The sequence below is a fragment of the Medicago sativa genome, chromosome 4 (assembly GCF_051527215.1).
Source record: "Medicago sativa cultivar Bolivia chromosome 4, Bolivia_mono, whole genome shotgun sequence".
NCBI classification, from domain to species: domain Eukaryota; kingdom Viridiplantae; phylum Streptophyta; class Magnoliopsida; order Fabales; family Fabaceae; genus Medicago; species Medicago sativa.
In genome coordinates this window covers 95,133,554-95,137,315 of record NC_140752.1, presented here as the reverse complement: position 1 = coordinate 95,137,315, position 3,762 = coordinate 95,133,554, and the positions used below count along the sequence as shown (strand labels likewise).

Here is a 3,762-nt window from a genome sequence, read left to right as displayed (position 1 = left end):
CAATTCAGTCTAAATCCTATATTTATTGCACTACATATTTACAAATGAAAACACAATATATCTTCATTTTTTATTTTTTTATTCTCCGTTTAATTCAGTCTAACTTGTTACAATCATTCTCCAAAGGAAAATGCTAGATATCAAGAATGATTTTATCAAGAAAGATTCAAGAATGACATGGCAGAATAATCACCCTTAGATTTCAATCTTATTTATTAACCTTTCATAAAAAAATACATTAACACCAATCACCCATGATTTCCGGCCAGGTTGAGATTTTATTGGCTAACATTAATTTCAGAATAATTTCTTGATAAAATCTAAAGGTGATTATTCTGCCATGTCATTCTTGAAATTTTCTTGATAAAATCTTTCTTGATATATAACATTGCTCTTCTCCAAATAGGTGGACCAACCACAATTGCAACGTTTGATTGTGATTTTTTAAAGGAAAATGCTAACTAATAACCAATGTCTTTGAAACACTAGTTAATGATCTTAAATGATAATTTTTTATAAAAGTTTGTGTAATTAGTATATTAGAAATTGAAAACATTGACATTTTTAAAAATAATTATTTAATTTAGAATTGTTAAAGAACGCCCAGATGACACTCGTTAAGCAATGAAGTTAAAGAAAGTACTGCAGTAAAAAATAAAGTAACGGTTGGTATGGTTGTTAATATGTAAACAGGCAAAGTATTCACTGAATTCATATGGTTATCAATTTTCATATTAGATATTCAGATCATAGTCAATTTTAGTAATGATTGTACTCCCTCCGTCTCGGAATAACTGACCCATTTTCTAAAAAAAAAAATGTCCCAAAATAACTGACTCATTTCAATTTTCAATACAACTTTCATCATTCTCAATACAATATAACACTAAATAATACTACTTTTATCATTCCCAATACAATATATTCCACTTTCCCCTTTATTTATACATTTTTCTTAATATGTGTGAAAAACAAAATTGTGTCAATTAAATTGGAACGGAGGTAGTATTTCTTAAGAGAAATGATATTTGTAGAACCACTTTATTACAACTTTTTGACAACTTTCTCTCTCATATTCACATTATATTTTTATTCTCTCTCTTCCTTTTTCTCTCTCTATTATTTTGGACCAATAAGAAGATAAAAAATGAAAGTTGTCATCAAAGTTGTCCCAAATAGTTGTACATATCACTACTCATTTTTTAATTGATTAAATATGTTCCGTTAAATTAAAGCATTACTAGGTGTAAATAGCAGGAGAGGGTGGTAGGAACCCCCACAGGAAACAGGGGAACAGATTCTAGAGAGTCCCAAAACAGTCAAAGTCGATGTATGAAATACCCAAACTAGTGTGAATAAATACAAAGTCATGCAGTGGCGGAGCCAGCCAAAAAAGTTTGGGGTGGCCGCCATCCCGCCATCAAAATAAACTAAAATATAATATATATAAAATATATTGCATACAACAAATTTAAGTCATAATAAACCAAAAACCAAATTTAAACTACATAATATATAAATTCGATCATTACATACCTAAAGATGCACTTTACGCTTTCCGAGTGACTTGAAATCATCGATAATTGTAACTTCTTCATCTCTTACAATATCATTGGCCTTCCTCTTGTAAAACGTATGGATTTGTCGATTCTTCATCTTGTTCTTCCTGCACAACATATAAGTATATTTTCATTAGCATTGGCAGATTTGCACAACAAACATTTAATAACAAATAAGATGATTAATTCATATAGGTAGCAAATAAGGTGATTAATTCATATAGGTAACAAATAAGATGATTAATTCATATAGGTTTGTTCTGCACTATTGTTGTACAAGTTGCATAGAGGACTAAAAATATAGCCTGCACTATTATTGTTCTGCACTAAAAATATAGCATGAACATACATACTACATAGAGGACTAATTATTTGTATAAAGAACAAACAATTAATAACATCTCTATTCTCCTTCTCCTCGTCCCTAGCTACTTGCAAGTTGCAACAAAATGACAAATTTGCAAATCAAAAATAAAAATCCCCTTTTGTTTTGATAAGGGTTATGTAAAAATTGAAATTGAAAACCAAATCAAAAATCAAATTCATTAACAAACAAAAAGAATTATTCAGCTATGAATTTTAATTTTGAATAGCTGATTTATTTAATAGTCGCTTTAAGTTAATCAAATTTTTATTTTCTTCAACTAAAGATGTTTCAAATTCCAAATTTTGAAAAGGACCATACGCCAACTTACAAACGCAAAGCAGAAAGCTCCGATTGATGACCAAAAAATTATAACTATTTTTTAAGAAGGAAGCAAACAAACTATACCATCTAGTCTCTATCAAAATCAGAGACAGACAGTGTGTCGATTTGCAATGCATAAAGCCTTAAACTTGTAAGTTATCATAGCATGGCAATCAATTAAAGAAGTAATCATCAAAGAAGAATCATATTTGAAGGAAAAAAACATTCAATTTCACATTACCTTACAATTTCCAATAATTAGGGTTTGTGGAGAAAGATGGAGATATCTCTCTGTTCTCACTTCAGATCGACGATGGCGATGGAGATGGAGAGTGGTCGCGGTGGCTGGCCGGTGGTGGTGTGGTGGTAATCTGGTGGATCGACGATTTGCTTGCTTTGTTGGTTGGAGAAGAAGAGAAAGCGCGTTGTTCTTGTTCAGATGAAAGAGAAATTGAACGACCAAATGAAAATTGAATTGGAAAATATTAATTTTAACTAAGGGTATAATCGTAATTTCACATTAAGGATGGGGTGGCGGTGACTCCCCCTTGCCACCCCCCAGTTCCGCCACTGAAGTCATGGTAAATATTATTAATGCAATGCAATGGTAAGGTAAGGCTATGAATCCCCGATACGGATACGGGTGCGGGTACGATACGATACGGGTACGCGAATACGCGATTTTTTTTAAATTTAGGATACGATACGGTTAGGATACGTTAACAAAAATTTATAATAAAACTTATATGCATGTAAAATACTTGAAGAAAATTAACATTGATTACTCTTCATTATTATACTATTATAAAAGTTACAATTTTTAAAAATAATACATGTGATCAAAATAATTTTTTTTGAAAGTTTTCTTATAACTATATTACATTTTCATATGTTGGGAATTGGGATATTGAGAGAAACATCATTAAAAAAACTCAACACAAATTTTATCTAATATTGATTAACTGAATCACATCTTTCGCTACGTTCATCCACAAGAAGTATAATTTTAAGTGTTTCATCGAGAAACAATTCTATTGATGCATATCTAAAATTGAGTCATATACATCTATAATGAATATTTACAACATTATCTCACTTTTTTACTCTTCATCTTTTTTTAGGATACGTGTATGTGAAGTATCTTAGAAGTATCCTTGTGTATCTGTGGAGTATCACATAAGTATCCGATAAAATATTTATTAAAAATTAAAATAATTAATTCCGATACTTCGTGGATACCTATCCGCGAGTATCCGATACGTATCGGTATCCGATACGTATCCGGTACGGGTACGTCTCGGTTTTGGAGTATCCGGGCTTCATAGAGGTAAGGTAAGTGTAGTATATACCAATACCATGTTCTATTCCATGTGTCTTAAGCTTGAAACTCCTCCATTGCACGTGCCTCTCAAAGTTTGCCACGTCATGTTGATGATGATAGAATGAGTGGGTTCAAATCAGATGGTCCAAAAATAATAATAAAATTATAAGATAAGAGAGAAAAAGAAAGAAGCT

At 31.0% G+C, this 3,762-nt stretch overlaps 1 long non-coding RNA gene across 1 annotated transcript; it reads right to left on the bottom strand.

Moving 5' to 3' along the window:
- Positions 1–1,316: 1,316 nt before the first annotated feature.
- On the bottom strand, positions 1,317–2,820 carry LOC146934095 (uncharacterized). The gene is made up of 2 exons (XR_015007652.1): positions 2,489–2,820; positions 1,317–1,666 (listed from the first exon to the last, which is right to left on the bottom strand). It is a non-coding gene; the product is annotated as an uncharacterized LOC146934095 (long non-coding RNA).
- Positions 2,821–3,762: the final 942 nt, after the last annotated feature.